The sequence below is a fragment of the Anticarsia gemmatalis genome, chromosome 15 (genome assembly GCF_050436995.1).
Source record: "Anticarsia gemmatalis isolate Benzon Research Colony breed Stoneville strain chromosome 15, ilAntGemm2 primary, whole genome shotgun sequence".
Lineage (NCBI taxonomy): Eukaryota > Metazoa > Arthropoda > Insecta > Lepidoptera > Erebidae > Anticarsia > Anticarsia gemmatalis.
In genome coordinates this window covers 11,335,045-11,357,373 of record NC_134759.1, presented here as the reverse complement: position 1 = coordinate 11,357,373, position 22,329 = coordinate 11,335,045, and positions in this window count along the sequence as shown.

The following is a 22,329-nucleotide window of genomic DNA, read 5'->3' as shown; positions in this document are numbered from 1 at the left end:
AAAGTTAGGTACGAGCAGGTATCCGCAGGTACATTAATTATAATGTGAGAGGCAGATGTGTGTCCACGTGCGCGGGCGCAGCGGCCGTCGCCCGCGCCGTCGCCGCGCCAATCATTTATTCGTATTAAATTACTCGCTCCTTCAGGGTGATGTTAGATAAGTGGCGTCATTTATCGTAGCATCATTATTTAATTGCGGTAGTAACAAGTTTGTGCGGTCTTTATACTTAAAAGTGACATTACACTTCGTTTAATTAAGTACAAGGTGCGATGGTATCGGTTGCAATTGCAACGTTTTAACGGAGTAGCCCATTTATTAATGCTTCTCTACAGTTTATTACTTACTTGCCTTTTAGTTCAGAACTTTATATTTTTGAGGTGGTGACCTCACTACAGTGGTAAACCTTTGTATTGACATCCCTTTGACGTTGCGTTAATCCATTTGTTTTGCCTTTGCTGTAGGCGCAATAGTAGCAAGATAGCCTGTGTTCAAAGGATTCTAGACAGACGTAGTCGTCGTTCATATCGCACGGGTGGCTAGTAGCTAGACATGTGAGCATTGGACGGCTATTACTCTTGATTAAACAGAACATAACTATACCAGTAACGTTCCCCATCAATTAATCCTACCCTTTGTCTTTAAATACCAGCCCCTGGCCTACCTTCAAACACAAAGCCCTGTTACCGGTTAGCTAGCTGTGATAATGTAATTATTTATGAGATTTACGTATATACAAACAGACTTGTTTAATAAGTATATCGTTTCTGCGGCTACCTACTTAAGCCATTTATACCTTGTTCCAAGAACAAATGTAATTTTATGCTCCTTAACAACTGTTATTAAGAAGAGTATAAGTTGCCATAACATAACGCTGTATTGTTTATTGGCGCATATATTTAATTTAAATCCACGATCTCACGCGAGCGCCGCGTCGCGTCGGCCGCCACAAAACGATACAAAACTCGTGTGTGCCGGTGGAGTAAACAAAACGAACGCAGCGCGGGCGCAATGCAATTATTACAAAGGTGCGTGCGCAGCTGACACCGCACCTGCCACCATCTTTAACATTTCTTTAAGTTTTATTTCGCCATCGGAGTTATTGGCCTATTTTTTATGGCGCAAGCTGGCCCGGCAGCTGACACCCGCATCGTTTGTGTTGCTTATAAAGGCTTTGTTGGTCCGTTGACTGGCAGCGACCGAAGCCGGCCGGGGATTTCTTGAGGCGATATCTAGGATAATAAGGATAATGCCAGCTGCTCAGATTGAAAGCGTCGAGCCAGCTGTGGGTGCTTCTACGTGGACGTCTTCAACTTTTTCAACTGTCCATTGTCTTCTTTTTATTTCGGCGACGAAAAATGATCATTGTTCGTTTTTGTTGACCTTAAAAAGTTTAATAGGCATGGGAACGACTCATCTTGCGTCTCATTTTTAAGGCTTGAATGTAGAGCAGGATATGTAGTTTGCTCTTTTAGATTTAATAAGGTTTGTTAACAATATCTAAGGTTATTAAATTAAAAGCATAGAAGACAACCGTTAGTGATTGATGGCTCTCTGAAAAGTACCTTAATATTTTTTCTAGATACTAATAAAATTAGACTGTAGGTGTAGCAAATGACATTGCTATAATGACTCTGCTATGCCATTTCGTGTTCATTTAAGCGTAAACGTTGACAGTAAAACTAAGAAACACACTATAAGTAATACATTAAATTGGCTATACAATGCGCATACCTACGATCGTTCTAGAAAGGTCCAGGCGTTCGAATGTGACTCAGTACAGGTACACGACCTATGCACCGTGCAATAAGTCTGACAAGAGTGTTATACGTGTTTACGGCGAGTTGTCCGGCCACATTATTATATGGTTGATGCACTAACTTTTGTGCCCACCTGCTGCACTTTTCTGTAATTAGTTGCAACGAACAATGGAAAGGGGAAAGGTAAATTATCTGCTCTAATTATTGGTAAGTTATCGTAATTAGTGCGATAGCTGTTTGTTTATATGTGAATGCGGTTTCTTTATCAATTTTTAACAAAGAAATTGGAATAATGAACTGATGGTAGGTAGGTACCTAAGCGATGCGATGGTTGAGTTAAACTAGATGTTAGATGTTACGGATTCTATTTTTGATACCTTTTATATACCAAATGTGTTATGCAAATCAGTTTTTTTCGGTTGGAATTTGTAAACAGTACAAAATTTGTCATTTGCAAATTCATAAATAACAATATTGGCGAAGAGGCTAGCAGTGGTTTAAATAGGTATAGCTCGATGGAAAATAATGGAGGAGACATTTTCCCAAAAATGGTACAACATAGAGTAAGTGAAGTAAGTTTAAAAGTAAGTACCTACGATTTTCATTAATATATTTTTGTAGGTTATATTTGATTACATAAACATTTAACAAACATAATCTAATAAGATTTAAAATAAAATATCCAGCTAGGTTTCCCGTTTCCAACAAGAATATGTAAATAATATCGTTTCACGATTCCGTTCCTATAGGTTTATCGTATCAGTGCCCCATGGATCGATGGTGCACACCGTTAGAGGAAGCAGCCCTCGATGAAACTAGGTCATGTGCCCCCATAGCGCGCACCCTCGCTACCAGGAGATGAGAACCCAGCAAGAGGTCGCGATTTAAATCTACTAGAATAGGTAAAGGTGTCATTTGAAGTTTCAGCCCTTTGCTGCTGCCTTTGTTGGTAAGGTTTTATTATTATGCCTTGAAAAATAGGTACGCTTTCTACACCTATCTATAAAGTGTAGGTACACTGTTAAGTATTAATTGTGTAGGAACTAGTAATCGTAACTGATAATAAGTTTGGCACTAAATAAATTAAAATGTTCCATGTACAATCTCAATTAAACAAATATTTAGGTACATCTCTACATTGCTATATATCAGCAGGCTTAAGCCTTATTAAAACTCCATCGCATATCAATTACACGTTAAAATGTTGCAGGTAATTAATTCGTATTTATTCAAAATAAGCAGTAACGACAGTCGCTATTTTTTATCTGCTTGGTAAGGGATCTGTCGATAACATATGCGTATTGTATGTATGTTAATGTTCCCGTTAATATGCATTCGTTCATCCCTTTTATGATGTATTCTTGGTCACAAAATTGTTTTTGCCAGAGCCCTTCATTGAACTGATAACGTAATGGACATTTTATTACACTGTTAATTGCATTTGATTTGATTAAGACGATAAAATAGGGACAGAAGCTTTTAAATATAAAGTAAAAGTTAGGTGGAGGGTGAGTTGAGTGAAATGCTTTGTACAATGTTTGTTATCTATTTTGTATTGATGACTTCGTATACAGTCGATGAAAGTATTGGTAAGAGTTTTTGTTATACAGGATGCCGGTGCATTCCTACTCAAGTATAGTAGTCTAACAAAGCTTAAGCCATTTTTAAAAGACCGAAAGACTAAATTACTCAGTAGTTAAGTTTTAGATGAAGGCTTTTAAACATGGCAACGTTCACCATGAACTTGGCTACCGTACTATCCCAGCTCTCTCTTATTTATTAATTAAGCTGTGTTCTAAATAATGTGTAATGTTCTAATTCGTAATCTGTACAAGTAGTTATTTAACATCAATAACATCTAATCTGGACGTTACGTGGGCGGCAAACATGACCAACTTATACACCTAATAGTTTCTTAACTATTACAAACTTTCTTGTCAAGACTGAAGGAAAGCCTTTCAGTAATAGGTCAACAACATATTAATATAATATTATGAGGTTTTGTTTAACATATTTTCAATCCTGTATGACAAGATGCATGGATGGAAATGAGGCATAGGTAGTTTTCAAACTTCTACAATCGTACTAAGTGGCGTTCTTTGGTCACTGTCTACCTCTGTGGGAAAAGGGCATGATATTATGTATCTATGTACCTATGTATATTTTCAGTAAAGATAATCCCTTTCATAAAGAAAACTATGACCTAAGTGTATAACTCGTGTTGCTGAGAAATTACGGACACAAAGTTTACTCATTATCTAAAAGTACTTTCTGTTTTGTGCTAATCACATAAATGTTTGTTCCGTATGAGAAGGACAAGAACATCTATTTTGGCGCTATAGTAGGTATTATACCTAGTTGTCGTGACTACCATAGCAATTATTTTTTTTCTACAATTTTGCTATTATCTCATGTTATTCTTCAACAAACTTTAATTTATATACCATAACAAAGTAAACATTAAGTTAAACATACCTTTAAATACCTTTGGTTCCCATCTACTTATGAATCACTATGAAGGTATTTTGATATAGCTCGATAGTGTGTCTCATAGGACCTTTTGACAGGAATGTGACAACGCTTCCTCTGACGTCAGCGATCGGAAGATACAGGGTAGTCCAGTAAGGTGTTTAATTGTATTACTCTCGTTTCATGGTGCCCTGGTCGTACGCGGGTCACGGAGGGGTGTAATGGGGTCGAGGACTCGGCGCTCCCTCCCTACACGACATGCTGTGGACAAATAATAATATTCCTGATTTTAGACTATTGCATTGTTGTACATGATTCATCAAAACTGTTCAAAATTGCATATATTATTAACCCAATTTGATTTACAAAATGAAAACAAAAAGTTTCTTAAATGTTTGTATTACTATCGTTGTTTACTTCCAAACGTTTCCTTTTTATAATATTTAATATTTATCTACCATTCGAATAAAAGTAGTATGAAAAAGCCACGTCAGATCGGCATGCCACTGAATGCCACTGATCGAGTGTGTATGACCTGCCCGCACCTGCAGACCTGCATATAAACAGAACGTTGCGCTTTAAACACAACAAGAACAACGGAATTAAGGCTTAATTATAAAACTTGATCGGATAACAGTAAATATATGTATTTATAGCGAATGCAAGGACGATGATAATAGCGCTGGCATGTTTCAACATCCTTAGTTAAGCCAAGGATGTGTTAATTAATTTTGAACGCCTTTTAAAAGTTAAAATGATTGTCTGCACCTATATTTTTCGATTTAATGCATATCTTGACAAATCTATTTAATGTAGCGGCCTCATGTTTAATTGTAACATCATATGTCATGTCTGACAGGGATAGATTACTGGTCGATGCAATACACGTACCGGGTTTTCGAATCTTTAAAGGATTTTTGGGTGTATTAGATAGTTGTAAAAGCAATTATATAGACAATACTAAAAAATGTTAAATAATGTGGTTTTCACAGATGTTATATTGGAGTTATTTCTTCTACTCCCACGGTTAGTGAAGGCAGTCTTCTGTTATTTTCCTTAAACAAACAGTTCTAATTTGTTCTAGTTAACTCTACCTACACACATTAGGAAGAAACCTCTCGTCACTGGAAATCTTCCATTTCTGTAACGTATTAATTGTTTCGAAAAGTTGATATTGAAAGTTAAAGTATCATAAAGTATAATTTCTGATAATTAGATACTGAAGTCCCTATGGTGTAACGGGGATAAGGAAAAATATTAAATATCACGATCTAAGTAATAACCAAAATGATGCGCGGAAAGAAACGGCAAGCCTATTTATAACGTTTAATATTTTACGTTAAGACAAATACCTATTTACTTTTGATTATTTTAACAAAGTCTATGTTCTATTTGGCGTAATCGCCAGCAATTGGTTATTTTGACCTTAAAAATATAGACCTCAATATTTGTAGAAATTACTTTAACTATAGCATATATTTCGTAGCGTGCCCTACATGTTTTCCACAAATATTTCACAGATACATTAGAAATATATATTTTGTATTTCCTCCGAGGAAAAGAGCATTAAGATTCATTTCCTTATGTGGGACTTCGTGCGTAAGGAAGTTGGAGGGGTAAGAATACTATATATCTATGTTGATTTATACGTTTTATATGTTTGTGCACAGTTTTGGACACGTATAGATTCGTTTGTAATGTCATACAAGGACGAAAACATATACATATACTTGCGGAATCTTGCTATAAAACTTACGTTTGAACAACTGCATTTAATTTCAGCCTAAAGCTAGTTCGTCGCAACGCACACGCACTCATAATAATATCATCTTAAGTTAAACATGTACCTAATTGAGCACCTCATATACAGCTCGAAGTATATATCCCTAACTATATATAATCCTTCATTAAAACTGGTGGAAAACGAGTATTCATTTCTACTATTTTTTCTCGAATATCCAGTTGTTCGCTTAAGTGCAAAATAAGTTGAAAATTACCGCTAATTGTGCCGGTTTTCTAGGGGTCCTCGACACTGTACAAGGACTTAAATTTATGTCAATACTCCCCCAGTCTCCCTTCGTTTCCTTGTCAAATAACAGGGCGCGCGAGATAAGAGCCAAACCTCTTAGTGCGCCCATGTTATAAAATCATAGTCCTGTAATGGGACATATATTGTAAGCTTTATTGTGTTGTGGTGGACAACACAACTGAGCATTAGCGCCATTCTGTACAGTCGGTACTGTCGAGTATCGAAATATTGACATTTAGAATGTACTGCCAAAATAGTTCCTACGACGCCCGTTAGAGGCGCTGATCAGATTTTCATACAAAATTTCTTGATGACAGGTTGGTTGTCGGTAGACGACAGGAGTAGAGAAGCAAGCTACAGGACATTATCCTTCAACAGAAAGAGTAGTACTACTTTTTACTAGTATTAATTACTTCTACCTACTACTGTGAACTTTTATTCCGCCTATCGACTTTTAAAAGGAGAAAGTTGTTATGGTATTAGTAAACAAGGTGTTGATATTAATTAACATGGTGTTCAATGACCAAGGTACACCTGCCTGCAATAATAATGACATATAACTTTAATATAAGTTTTGCAGTAACAGAGTTTTAGATCACTATTTGACTGGGATGTAGCCTGTATTAACGAAATTTCACATAAGATATTAATGATGTAATATCAAAATAGACGAAAATTAAATTAACGTAGGTTTGAAGATGTCGGCGGAGCCCCGCTACAAAAGTATTTACCTACTTTTATTTTGACTGGTGAAGAGTTTTGACTGCAACAAATTTATAAAAATCATTATTCGCCAGCTGCAAAGCCTACTTAATAAACTGTCAAATTGTGCACCAATAAGGTTAAACCAAAACCAATGATACGGATTTCAATCAGACGCCACAGTAATATCTCTCTCTCATGTCAATCGATAACACTGCAAATGTGTTTTCCAACTGCAACACAGTGCTAACATTATGTGCGATGTGTGTACACCAGATGTATGTGATGATGGCAAACATCAGTAGTGTGGTGGTGCAGATATATCAGACAGGTGGGCTAGGTCATTGCACTGTCCATTATGATAATTATTATCTGATAATTTCGTGTATGTAAATTGTAGAGTAATGAACAGATGTAATGATTGTAGACTTTTGAGTGTTTTTGTGCCTTCTGAGGTGGTTGAAAGGAAGTGTGCTTCACCGAATAGTGCAATGCTTAAGATAACAGTAGTTGAAGTTTATTTACAAAAGTAGATCCTTCTTTACAAAATATAGAAAATATATTTTTTGTTTTTTCTAACTAAACTCATTTCTTTTTTATAATCCAGCTGCCTGTTAAATAGCAAAGCTTTAAATTCATCTTTTCATAAACAAGCTGACTCCCAAAGAGTGTTTTTATATTTAAACCAAGAAATTGCAGGCAATTCATCGATAGTACTGTCGGAATGAACGCACTAAACTTGATTGCACGTTTGTGTTGAACGAAACGTTGAAAAAAACGCGCGTTTGTAAAAATAACTCGTTGTCTGAATGCAGATTTTGTCATAAAAGCTAATAGCATTTTGGACGCAAAGTCGTTGCAGCATACAGAATGTGTTCGTGACTGTACACAGACGGATCGTCAATATTTTGTTAGTTTAGGCGGTGGACACATGCGTGGTGTTTTGAATTCATTCATGCGCTATTACGTTTCACACACATATTCAAATTGTACTTACATGAATAACAGATGAAAATGTTGTGTGTCACAAAGGACCACCAAAAAAAAAATGCATTTCTGTATGAAAGATTAGTTTAGTGGGTGGATAGGTGCCTGATAGGAGTCTAACCACGGCGCACCCTGGAAGCAGCTAGGTTCGGCTAAATTCGGTAACGCAGAATCTAGGCTGACTAATCCTCTCACCACAATGGTACTCGCAATTACTAGGAAAAACATCCAGCCTCTACCTCTAGATACCAATAACTCGTCTTACCCCCGGTATATGAGGTACATTAAGCGGTAGTTTATCTATTCAACAGCGTTTAAATTCATATAAATCGTTACATGAATTTAAACGCTGTTGAAAATAACCGGTAGTTTAGATAAACTACCGCTAAATGTACTCAGAAATCGGGAATTAGAAGCTTAGTTCAATGTTAGTCAAACATTTTCAATAACGCAACATAGATTTTGCAACTTTATAATTACGTTTTTGGAGTAAAATTAAGCAGACATATTAATGCAGCTATACAACAAAGAACGCATAACTGCGTATGTGTGCGTGTGTACATAAACACGTTATTTGCATGTGTGTCGTCATTTCACCATTGGCTATTGATCAATCAGACTGTTCGTACATAAGTTTAACTTGTGTACCGTCAGCGGGAAAACTGTTATGATTTATTTGTTTTGCTTGTTACTTCGCGAAAGTTTTTTTGTTTACGCTATTATTAGATCGTTATAAGATATGACAATACAATTAAGTTGAGAGCACAATCTTTTATGATATTATAAGAAAATACTAAAACGACATATAGTCGCTGAATTTGGCGCAGTGGTTAACTTTGACAGCTCGTCGCAATAACCGTAGCGTTGCGTGTGGTGGGTTCGAATCCCACCCAGGACAAATATTTGTGAGATGAGCACGAATTTTCGCTCTGAGCCTGATTGTAAATCTATCAACATGGGTATGTATTTTGAAGTATGTTTATCAGTTGCCTAATGCCTGGTACTATAGCACAAGCTCTACTTAGTTTGGAATCAGATGACCGTGTGTGATTTGTCATAAAATAGATATTTTTAAGTATTAACCGTGAGTACTTTTACCGTTAAGTGAAAGCAAAGACAATTTGAAACCACATCATGTTCAAGTGCACACTCTTTCAAAGCAGGAAAGAAAAGTAACAATGAAAGTAGATAATTACAAAAGTAATCTTTTACTCGTCTGTTCAACTCTTACAAATGGAGAAAATTATATCAACACTTGTAATACCCTTTCAAAGGGTTCTTTCCACCCCTAAAAGGGAGTACTCGAGAGGAAAGAGGGAAACTTAAAATAAAAATTAAAAAATTACGCCACAAATTATGGGAGTTTTCTAACTGCGTTGTGGCAATACTGTTTAATTAATTTGTATATTTCACCAATATTCGCCATCTTTGTGGGGTAACAAGCCCAATTTATACTAATACTATAAATTTGAAGTTTTTTTGTTTGGTTGAACGCGCTAATCTCAGGAGCTACTGGTGCGAATTGAAAAAAACATTTATAGTGTTGTATAGCCTATTTATTGAGGATGGCTATAGACTATATAACATTACGCTACGGCCAAAAAGAGCCGAGCAATAGTAAAAAATGTTATAAAATCGGTGAAAATTATGATCTATTCTCTTCACTCAGTTAGCTAACGGTAATTATTATTTTATTTTGTGGTTCCGAAGATTACTAAGACTGTTTTTAATAAAAAATATTAAATAAGCGTTTTTATCGCATTTAATCTTTAATCAGCTTACACTTTAAATATTTGATTTTCCGCTGTATTTGGTATAAACAAGGAAACAATAGACTTCTAACAAATATTGAGGTTGTACCAGGATATCATAAGCAGCAAGTGGTTCACAAGGGAACCGTTTTAAGGCGCATCTGGCAAGGTTTGCAGAGCAAACGTTCACTTGTCGGCCCTTTGAAACCGATAGATTGCAACTTTGTTATAAAGTTTGTAGTCCTTTGCAAGCTATATGCTAAAATTAATGATCACATTTCAATTCATTCGTAGTTTACTTATTTTGTAGGCAGCATAATTTATAACAGACACTTTTTCTTAAAAGATAAGTAAGGTCAGACGACAAAAAGATCGAATTAATAGTAGGGAATCAAATATTCCGATAAAAAATGTACATCTCTTAACAACCTGCTCTATCATTCATAACAGTCTGATTCGAAAGCGCATGCCATAATTAATTGAAGCAGCATTCATTACACATAACTTATATTGCAAAGCTGAAAGAGCCACAAGCTCACTGATAGTACTGGAAATATCGTAGTATAGTATATCGTAGTATATGATATCTGTTAGTGTGTGCAGTCATTCGGTGTGCCGTGCAAATATTGGCTCGCCGGCGTCTGCCCGCGGCGTGCGGCGCGTCTGACTCATCGCACTGTACCTACACTACCTATGGAAACGGCTCATCGATAACTAACAAATATGCTGCTTTATACAAGCTTGTTATCGTATTGCGAGATTGATAAATATAAAAATTAGATCATTTAAGTGTGTCTTTGCGAAACAATATTGTAGGAGATATTGCTTATTCTGTGTTGAAAAGGAAGAAACTTGTGCTCTATCCCTTTTTTGTGGTTAATACAGAATAAGTAATTCAGAATAAAGAGCTAATCTAAAGGCCACTGTTTTATGTTTCATAACATTTTGTAATATACTGTTACAAATACTACGTTCAATGTGCATATATTTATCCAGCACATACTTACTGCCTTTACTTATTAAATGTGTCCAGCATTCCCACTGGGTTCAAAATGAGTGTAGTTACTTTTAAAAACAAAATCTAGAGTAAAAAAAACCCAGCTACCAAAACCAGAATATTTCAAACCAATGTAATTTGTCACCAAAATATCGACAACCATTTTCGGATACCCAACCACAATTTATAACAAATCATCGTTCTCATAAATCAATATGAACAGCCCTACAATTTAAATCGTTGATATGTCACCCCTAGGGCGCACTCGTATATAACTCACAGACTGTGTAAGTACGTACAGTGTGCAGACAGACAGACTGATCCATTTGCGGGGACGTGCGGCAGACTAGTGAAAAAGCATATTAAATATTTAATACTCTCACAGAGGGAGTGTCGGGCGGCAAGCCTAGTCTTTTTTCAGCCGTCGTTTGTTTTTTGTTACGTTTTAACTGCAGAGCTAACGTGGTGAATTTGTAATTGCGATTGATCTGGCCAATGAATTTTTGAACTCCCCTGATTTGTGGATTCTGAATTGTTTGTTTCTTTTCTCGTTGCATTCGAGAGCGTGTGGATAAGGTTAAAAATGCAACACTGCATGTTAGGGATAGAGTCTCGTTTCAAGCTGTTATTGAGACATATCATGTGATTGAAGCAGACGAAGATGAGTATTTCTTTGCGGTCTATAATTCTTATTCATATTTATTTAATATTACCGTTTGTAATGTAATTGATAAAAAAATTACAAAGTTCAAACACCGTTGAACCAAGTCGATTTATGAATGGCGTCTTCGGTTCTTCAATGACCCTTTCAGAGAAAACGAAAATAGACCTCGGAGAGTTTATTTAGGTGTTTTACCTTTAAATAAACTCTGCAAGCCTGGTAGCTAACCGTAACGGGAAATATGAGCGCAAGAAGCGTTCTGTGTGCAGGAAATACAATTCCACTCTGATATTTTTCCGACTTGTTTAAAAAAGAGTTGGCGAGGGGAACAAAAGAGTAAATATAACAAAAGTTTGAAATACGGTAGTCAGGTGCGGTGGCTAGGTTACAGAATGATATTGCAGGAACACTTCGTCGCAAATACAATCTACTGCTGGCAGCCTGCTCGCCGCGGCCATGTTTTGAAGTCTGTCAATTGTACGGAAAAATATGAGTCTTGTTTCTATACATTGTTGCTTTACTGTGAACTGCGAAGTGTAGCTGATTTGACGTCAGGCGTGTCGTATTAAACTTAAGTTTTAACACCCCCTTTTAATAGCTACTTCCTATCCTGTGACATGGAGAACTAACATTCCAAACCCAAAGCATCGCCTGCAAAATTCGCTGCAAAAAAAGAGGAAAACTTCAAAGAACTTGCTAAAAATTAGGCCAAAATAAAGTCGCGATGCATACAGCTACTTTGCCGCCAAAACCAACCGAATGCGAAATGTTTATTGGCATCGTTTAGAATTCAGCCGCCGTTCGTCTGTCGTAAGGAAGGCGTCGTGACGAATGTCGGCTCAACCTGATTCTTTGACGGTAAATGCGATATGTTCAACCGTCTTACCAGGCTGGCATGTATTTATAGGAGGTAGGCAGCTATTTTTAGCGGCTTTTTTCCATGGGTATTTGCTGAATGTGAGTAGGGTCGTATAAATGTCGTTGACGATTTACTGATTTTCAGGTAGCTGCACACTTTGATTTACTGTATGACTTTGAGATTCAGCGTTTGTGGGGTAAACATTAATGTATTCTTTGAAATGTATAATATTTTTATATATGTTATGACGACGTAAGATAGTACGTTGTATAGCTTTGTAGCCTTTGAACCAAGCAACAAGCAACCTTTAGCATTTACTACTATCCGGTGATAGATTTTAGTAGATTTTGTTCAGCAAAATGTTTCCTTCCTTTGTTACAGAATTGATCGCTTTCAGCTCTGACAGTAAAAATATTTCAACTAATTTTACTTCTACTATTTATGTAATTTTATCCAAGTAATAGAAAATATTTTATGGCATTAACGCACTAAAATTTGAGGCGCGGCTCATAAATTTTGGAAATGCCTTATTAACATATTTAATTTTTCCGTTTATATTGATCAATCAAGGCAATATAATGGTAAAAATACATTCATAGTCAAATGAGTTGGAAACGTCACAATAACACGCAAACCTTCAAACGAACGAACATAAATCAGGGCCCGGGGCCGTTGTACTCTGCGGAACAGGAAGCAGAGTCGATGCACCCCACGCACACACGCGCACGCCGTGCCGATACTCCGACCCGCCACTACCTACTACTCACTGCGACTGTCAGTGTGCGCGTGACACCAATACACTACAACGCGGAAGTACCACATTAACATACATTTTCCAAGCACACTAGCAAACCCTCCACAGTGTCGCTACACGTCTATAACTCACACAAGCATAGATTTTTCTTTGATGATATCGTTGTGTGAGTGCCGCCCTGTTCGTACAACGCCGGGGGTGTGGCGCTGACGGGAGACGCTTTGAACAGAACTGGGCGACCGTGCATGTGTGCTTTTATGTGTGTAGTCGTGTGCGTGACTGAGCTGAGTTATATTGATACAGTATGTATTTATTTTTATTAATTATTAACAAAGGAAGTTTAATCGTTACAGGAATTAATTCTGATTTTATTTATATTATTCAGAAATCATTTTCAATCAAATTTGTTACATTTTGATATAAATAAGGTCGATTACGATGGTTACTGCAACTAAGCATTGTTTTCAAAACAGTAACGCAAAACAGTTATAACTAACAAACAAACAAACGTAGAGTTTATAAAACGCAGCGTAGCCGATATATAACGTAGCACATATTATGTAGAGTGCGGAACAACGAGTAACAAGACCAAAGCATATGGCCGACGTGCAACTGCATTCGGGAAATTTAGAGGTTGCGGCGGTGGTTCTACAGCAGCCTGTGTATGTGAGGGGCGCACGTGGCTACACAGCCAGTGTAGCGGTGTGCCGGGGGGTGTGCGGGGCGCGGCGCGGCGCGCGGGCGGCGGGGCAGTGCGGCGCTAGCTCGGCGCGCCCCCGTTCACGGCCAGGGGTCGCCGACCGCACCCCGGCTACGCCGTAACCCCGCTACGGCCCGTAGCTTCCTCTTTTGTTTTAATTCCATGTGCTGTCTATGTAACTTGATTGTTACTTATTTAGGTCAAATCATTTTTTAATCAATTAGTGATTTGATTTTTATTGATTATACATAATTATATCATCAGTTTCTTTTATATTTTTAGAATTTGTTTGGCATTTTTTTTAGCTTTAGTTATTACAACAAATTAGTAAAGCATTTATAATTTGTAGTAAGCCACTTCATCTTTCTAAGGGATCTGGTAGCTGTTCCCTTTCTTGAATTTATTTTACAGGAATTTCATGTTAGTAATGTGCCCGGGGGTGTGTTGGCGTAAACTAGGTTTTCCCATTAATAAGACTAATGTTCCACAATGTTCTTAAATCTTATACTAGAACATTAATAGTAATATTATTCTACTAATTGCCTTACAGCTACATATGACTTGTATTATAATTAAATTATTAGATAATTCGAGTTTTAACAGGTAGGTAACTATAGCAACCGTATCATTTTCAGAACTGATTTATTTGCTTAACAATTAATATAATGGATTTATCAGCTTTTATTTTCGGTTTAATACCAACATACGAAGCGGATTTGTTTGTTGTGCCCTCGAACCGCGTTAATGCGCCAAAAGGCAACAATGCTCCTTAGTACATCTGCTTCCCTGGTACAAGAAAAGTATCGTCAGGAAAAAAGAAATGCTAAGCAGTTGACAAGGGGGATATATTTATTTCCCTTGCAATAAAATACTTTGGGTTTAAAATTGGCCACGATTCAACGTTGACTGGGCTGCCTTGACTAGAGTTAATTAATGTGGTCCGATATATCACAGCGCCTTCGGAGGGGCCACTATGGGAACAAAGATATGAATTTTACATGATATATGAATACAGGTGAAACATTTACTTGACTTATAAAAACGGTTATCGTATGTAGAAATCTCTGTAAATGTATTCACAGTGATTGATAGATTATAATACCAGGGTATACTGTTTGTAGAATAAATAGTTAGATACTATAATTTATGGGATACCGCGCTGTTTAAAGAGGTTTATAAAACTTAAGTGCTCAAACTTATAAACAAAACAAGTGCCTGATTATGTAATATTTCAATGCATTTATTACGTTTACGATTCCCCTCTATTATATTCTGAATCCGTATTTTTTTCGGCGAAACATTACAGACGGAAGTGCATTACAGGGTTAAATTTTCCCGCCACTTTTCATTTATAAGTTTTCAGTGGATTCCAACCCCATATCAACTACAGTTATCATATCACTTCAATAAAACAGAGTGCGCCGCATAATTACTGCAATTGAGATGCAGCAAAAATCAGGAAACGATCACGCAAACCGCGTCACTGTTACATAAGCGAGGGAGGGGGGGTTACGCAAGCGGCGGGGCTGCGGGGCGCGGGGGGCGGGGTAGGATCGATGCGCGGCCGTTCACCCGCCTGCAATGCGCCTCGCTCGTCGCGTCGCCGGCCGCCGCACGCCTACCACCAGCCGCCTGCACACACCCGCCTGTACTTTATGCGGCCCTGGTACGTTTTGCTAACGCCCGGTCGTTCGCTTTTGGGAAAAATGAGGAAATGACGTTTGATATACGAGAGCCCGACTGTTTTTAGCTTTTGTTTTAATTCCTCTGCTTGTTGATTAAGAATCTGGATATTAAATTGTGAGGTATTTTTGGAAGAGAAAATACGAGGAAATGTTAATTTATTAAATGATTATGCTTATTCTTTTATCACAGAATGAATATAAAAGCTGCTGTAATATTAGGTGTAATAAAATATTTGATTAGCATATATGAATATGAATTATCAATTTTGAATTATACGAGTTTCATCTTCATTTAAAGCTCTACCTATCCTACCACCCTCAAAAGCTGAAAGAAACATTCCGTAGAGCTATGAAATTAGTAAGTAAATAGGAACACATTGTATCGGGCGTAGACAATGCCTACGTGACATCACGCTACGCGCGCTATCGTAGCTGGTCTACGCGCGTGCTACGAATATGTTTAGTCGGGCCTACAGCGATACAGTGCCACTGGCAACATTTGTTAAAAATACAAAACAAAAATGTTGAATTTAAAAGAATTTTTTGTATGCGTTTTAGTTAAATGTTTTAGGTGAAACACGTGATCGCTCTTGGCTTTATATTTATTCGAAGGGGATTGATTTCCTCTTATTTCGTATTCCCATCTCGTTTTAAGACATTCCGGATAATGACATACTCTATGGGGCCGGAAGTTTGAGAAACAAATTGAATAATAAAGCTTGTTTACTTTTTTCTTAACGAGCTTATGAACCGGAAGTATTGTTTGTGTATCGATAGAGAAGATATTTTTTAGTCCTTATATGTTTTACAATAGTATGTTTTATGTAGAAAATGATTTAGCTCATGACTATTATTATTTGTGTTGTTAATACACAAACATATACACTTATAAACAAAAGTAAATTATACATTATACCAACTGATAGTCAATATACATTTACATATATTATTTCATATATATTTATGTCCAGATACATTTGAATCCTGGATAATAGTAATACGAAATATTTGAACTGAGTCAAATAGCATAACATATTTAATAAAAAAAACTTTGTGCTAAAAATAAATAAGACATTAATTAACTAAATAAATAGTAATAGTAATAGTAATAGTTTATTCCCAAAAGAAATTACAAATTCAGGTTTGATACATAAAATTTAAATCAAAACGTAAATTCCAATCACTTATTGGACAAAAACCCCTGCACTAGGCTGAGCCTGTCCTGCAGGGAATTTTATCAGGTACGTATTTATACAGTACATTATGCGGTAGTGAACAAAAGCGTAACATTTACTTAATATAATTTCAGATTTGAGAATTTAAAATAGTTAATTAACAAGTATTAAATTAGATAAAATGAATTAACATGAATAATATATATCTATTTAAGTATTTAATAATCGTAACATTTATTATGATGTAATATATTGTGAACACTAAAAGCTAAGGCAGTCATAATAATTAATTTAAACAAAAGTAATAATTGCAAAGTAACGGAGAATTAAACCAGTCAACAACTAAGTAATTCTTTTTAACATACATTCAGTCTCATCATAGGTCCAGGTGAGTAATCCCTTATTTAATTTGACCTTTGCTTCGTGGTACGACAGGAGGTGGAGGTTGAAATATTTATTTATTTTGTTATAGATGTAAGATTTCAGTGTGAAGGAGAACCTTTTGGAGAAGATTGTATTAACTCTTACAAGGGGGAGAGTAAACACGCGTTTCCCGACCATGTCCTGATAATTGTTTGAAGAAATAACCTCCCTATGCGTTAAGAGAGTTATTTTTTTTAATAAATAATCTCCTCACACTAAGTACATGAGTGTCGCTGAAGAGGTCCACGGTAGGATACCGGAAAGGCTTTTTCAGCATGGTTTTGAGCACTGCACGCTGGGCTCTCTCCAATAGAATTAGATGGCAGGCCGCAATACCACCCCACGCCAAGATGCAGTACTCCAAGAGGGATTGTCCGAGCGTAACATATACCGTCCTCAGGAGGCCTGCTGATGCCACGTCCCTAAGTTGCTTCATGACGTAAATGAGCTTTCTGACTCTTGCAGACATGGCAACAACATGCTCCCCGAAGGTGAGTTTTTCGTCGATTATTACTCCCAGGTACCTGGTGTTCTTGACCCTCGATATTGGCGGACAGTGACAGCTTGAAGTTCCACAGGTATGTACCACGAGGTTCATACTCGGTTCTGGTGCGGAAGCAATGGTTTTGTGGAAACAAATGTAGGTGGTTTTTGTTATATTCAATGTTACTAGGTTCCAGTCTAACCATTCCCATACACGTGTGAGGCCTTCTTGTGCAGTGCGTAGTACCTCATCCCAAGACTTATCATTGAATATAATCACCGTATCGTCTGCATAATTGATTATGTCTGCGTTTAATGGGCAATTTGTCGAAAGATCATTGATGTATACAAGGAACAAGGTAGGACCGAGTATACTGCCTTGCGGGACACCGAACGCGACATCGTGCTCGTCACTCAAGTGTTCCACCCTTGTGCGTTGTTTCCTACCAGTTAAGTAACTACGGAACCAATCCAGACAGACTCCTCTGATCCCAACAACCTCAAGCTTCCTGAGTAAAATAGGAATTGAAACAGTGTCAAAGGCCTTCGCCAGGTCAAGGAAAACACCCAAACATGCCAATCCTTCATCGAGATATTTTGCGACAACGTTGGTTAGCTGTGTAACGGCATGTTCGGTAGATCTGCCCCGACGAAAGCCAAACTGTTGATTTGAGAGAAGGTTATGCGATTCGAGGAAACCGACAAGTTGTTTGTTAATTATTTTTTCTAGCAGTTTTGAAAAAGTACTGAGCAAGGAAATAGGTCTGAAGTTATTGGGATCATCGGTCGCGCCTCCTTTATGTATTGGTGTAACTACTGCGATCTTCCAAATTTCTGGAAAAGTTCCTGTAGCTATGCTTAGGTTAAAGATGTGGGTTAGAGGTACCACTATATGATCTTTCGCAAATTTTACAAATTTATTTGTAATTCCGTCTAGTCCCGGAGCACTGTTGTCTTTTAGTTCTCTTATTAAAATTTCAACATCTGCTGTGCAAACAGGATTGACAAAAAAGGAGTCTGAAGTATCGGCAATGGGAGTCACAACAGAGTCACATGGCGTAGGTACGTAAGGTAAGTAAATCATAAAATCTATTTTTTATTTAAGTTACATACATTTCTTTATAATATTTTATTTAGAACTTGATCAGCTTAATGCAACCGGTCTTATTATAGATTCCGTCCGGTAGTCGGTACACAGAAATAGAAACTTGTAACAAAAGCATTTCATTTTATAAACAGGATACGTCGAGTATTCTTTAGTTTCTAAGAAAATATAAGTATTTCCCGTCCAGTTAGAGATGAAAACAGTATTTCTTGAAAATATAGGAAAGGTTACTTTTAGCTGCAAAGAGAAAATAAATAAAAATAAATAAATAAAATAATAAAGAGCGCATAACTGTGATTTTTTCTAAGATAATAATGTCAGATCAATCAGACTAAAGGCTAGTTTCACAGCTTATGAATAAGTGCCAGATATTGACTAGATAAAGTGTAAGCAAAATATATTTAAACAACTGTCATAATTCCTGCTGTTAATCTTGAGGCGCTCATAGCCAGTTGCGCTCACCGGTCTGACAACGATCTGTGGGTGAAGCAACCGTTATCGCGGTTATTTTATAGATGGGTGACCGCATAGTGGTATTTGAGTTAGGCGTCTCCGTGCTTCGGAGGGCACGTAAGACGTCGGTCCCGGTTGTTGTCTACTATGATAACAGTCGTTAAGCCATGTCAAAGGCCTTTAGGGCGGCTTGAACAACTTTGACACTAGGTTAACCACTAACCATACGATAATAAGATAAAAGCTGATAATCTGTCTACTACTCATCCAGAAGTGGTATATCAATATACCATAAATGAAATTGTTTCTTGAATACTATTATTACCTATATTTCTTTATATTAGAAAACTTACTATTAGTATGTGATATACCTTGCACAAAGTAAATATGCATACAGTATATAAGGTGTATCTATCTAGGTACATATACATAGAGAATTAACCACAAGTCCAATACCCAGTAGTATTTGTTCAATAACTTAATGGTGCTCCGTAGTTAGTTAGTGGTATGCAAATGTGTAGTTAATCGGCTAATTTGCTGAACTAATTCGCGGCGCTGCTACTCAAAATGGCGGCCGGTCCGGATGCAGCCGGGACAGTTAAGTTAGATGCCTGAATTATCTTTGTTCGTAAAATCAATAGGCTTTTAGTTTGTTTTAGTACTTCATTAGACTAATTAGTTGTCATTTGTAATCGGGTGTTTTTTTTATTCCACTCCGATTAGACAAATTGGGGATTAAAGTTTGTATGAAACTTTGTTAATTTTCGACTGATTGAATTGAAATTAACCTAGATACACAAATAGGAAAATTTTTACTACAGATAACCTTTTCATGCGGACGAATCCAGTTCGACTCAGTAGTTCTTGAGATTAGTTCGTTCAAACAAGCAAACACACTGACAAACGAACTCACCAGGTTTATATTATGAGTATAAAGGATTGATTATTTATTTATTTATTTAGGGAAAAACAAACAGTTACACACTTACATTGTTATAAAGTAATACAAATAGGTACTTCTTATATGTGAAACCAACAACGTTTTCCACGTCTTAAAAGATTAAATGTTAAAAGTTCACCTCTGATCTAGAAAACATCCAATTTATAATTTGAGGAGCTGCAATATTTGTACACGATTATATTTATGTAGCAACTACCTTTATCTATTGTGTTACAACAAAGTTGTATCTACAGGGTGTTCACTCGTGTGTAAGTAATACTACCCTAATAAGATATTTGTATGATGTTGAACAATGTCGCCGAGGGTCCGACGTGATTGGACAGCTCTTGCAGCTAGTGACCCGTGTTTATTCATATCATTCATTGTAGCTAACCTACTATAGTACAATAACTTAGTAGAGAGTCTTAGATGCGAGGTGAGGGGCTGGCGAAGGTATACAGAATTCAGATTTTAGAACATGTTGACCTCGTTGGCTTATGCACTTGATGGTGGGCTGTGTGATACAACTACTTTATTTTGGAAATATACAGATTTTTTTATTATAATCGAGATAATTCGTGCGTTCTACTACTCTCTACTAAGTTGTGAGAATAGTTATTTATCTTTCATTCGTCATTTTAGAAGTTATTTTGTTGATACAAGACCACGTTAACTCCCTTTATCATAAATTCAATAACATAGGATCTATGTGGACAGAAGCTAGATAGTTCATTGTAAAATCTATTGTCTTAAACTAAGCTAGATTTAGATTTATTATACACTGGATTTTGCGGTATTGAATGATTGTATTAACACAGTACCAGCGAGTTTTTTTTCAATATGATAGTCTATTATATACCAATGAAGAGGAAAGCTTGCTAGTATGTACTATTTCTATGTTTATGTTTTTGTAACAAGCTCTCTCGCCCATTCACGCTGTATTCATAGCTTTATCAATCAATCAGCCTAGCCTTTGTTCCAACTATGTTGGAATCGGCTTCCAGTCTCACTGGCTGCAGCTATTGATAACTTCATATGATAAAAAAAAATTGGTGGTAGTTCCTTACATAGTCAACGTAATGTAGTTAAAAATTAAAAAAATAATGGTCAGGAGTTTCTTGCCAGGTCTTAGCATGGGCCCTTCCTTCTGAACTGGCGGTAAATTTACTTACTGGATTTGACAACTACAAGTATATGTACTTGATCTAAATGAATAAATGATTTGATTTTGAAATACTACGTAGAAATATCAACTAGGAGCGATTTTTTAAATTGTAATTGAGAACTTATTTTACTCATCGCAGTTGATCAACTTATAAGTGAATATTTTCTATAGCCTCCCTTTATACAGTTCCCTTGCATCGCAGCGGCGGAGTCTGCATCCAATAATCCGCCGTCTCTCTGTCTCGCCGTACCAACCCCTTGTACCATCACGCCCGGATTCCTACGAAGGGGTACAGAGTATTCATAGATATGTTTCGATACTTATATGATAGGAATGTGTATAGAAAATATTAATATACAGGCTCTTGCCCGCGACTTCTCTCCTTGTCCTGGGACTATAGCTTTTGTGTTATTCTGGTTAACAAACTTTCGCATACTTTATTGGTGTAGAAGTATGCAGTTATTTATGTTCCAATGTATTATTTTAAGTTATATTTCTGATAGTTAATCTGCACTTGGCCAGCGTAGTGGACTCATGGCCTAACCCCTATTTCGTTAACTTGTGAACTTTTTTAGACCGTTGTATTCAATGGTGAACGTCTTTCGCTAACTCCTTTTGTTTCTGCCAGCCTAGTAGATAATTTTAATTTGTACAAAAGTTTATCAGCTTAAGCAGTTATTCTTAAGAAATCTGCCCTTCACCTTAAAAAAACATCTTGTACATAAAATATTAGCATGAATAAATATATTTTCTCCGTTTAAAACCGTCAACGTCTAGGCACAAGTCATTTTTAATATCTTCGGCATTTCCACGCTCTTGCAGTTTAAAATGATATTTATGCGTGAAACTTCCATACAGGGAAATTGTCTGGAAATATTTGTGAAACAACTACATATTAGTTAAGTAAAAGAAATATCAATCTTGTTATTAATCTATAAAAACTTGTTTGTAGCACAATGGTTAAAGTGATTTCTACGCTAGAGGGTCGCAGGTTCCATATTCTCAAGGATCAAATAATTATGTGACACACACATTATCCTATTGGGTCCAAAGGTACATAGGTACATTATGTCCATTAAATCTGATTACAAATAATTTAATGATACTCACCAGTCACCAATATTAATTCGTATTAGAAGAGCCAAAAAGTGTTTAAAATAAGTAAAAAGCATAAATCAAAGCAGATAGTGATACATTATCTTTACCATCAAAATAAAACTTTAAACATACATAC